Genomic DNA, 484 nt, shown 5'->3' on the forward strand with positions numbered 1-484 from the left:
TTTATTTTGACGGACCTGCACGTGGCTCCCATGCGCGGAACAACGAACTCAGCAGTAGTAGGGCTACTTACGTACAATGTGGCGCTAGAGGGAGCGGTGGTTTATTTTCCCTGTAAATGCTCTCACAAGAACACGGTTGCTTTGTTATTTCATGGTTTGTGCGACAGATGACGCTGATCCCCTCCTCGTAGTTTCCTTGCTCGGCCTTCTCGCGCAACCACTGCATTCGTTCTCCCTGTCATTGCATATCGGCAGCCTGTCACAGCTTCACGTGACCGTCTACTTGGCTTCCATCGCCCGGACATGGCAGCCTCCATGCCCGGGCGACGTGGGAGCCTCCATGTCCTGGCCACCTTAGCAGACTTTTCACGCATGAAGACGTGGATTAACGGCAAATATAATGCCGTGGTAGCTTGCGGGTGTCATTAAGTTACCATTTTAGATTTCGATGGACCGAAAAATCTCTTTCTCGAGTTTACAAACT

Source organism: Rhipicephalus sanguineus, chromosome 1 (assembly GCF_013339695.2).
Source record: "Rhipicephalus sanguineus isolate Rsan-2018 chromosome 1, BIME_Rsan_1.4, whole genome shotgun sequence".
Classification (NCBI taxonomy): Eukaryota; Metazoa; Arthropoda; class Arachnida; order Ixodida; family Ixodidae; genus Rhipicephalus; species Rhipicephalus sanguineus.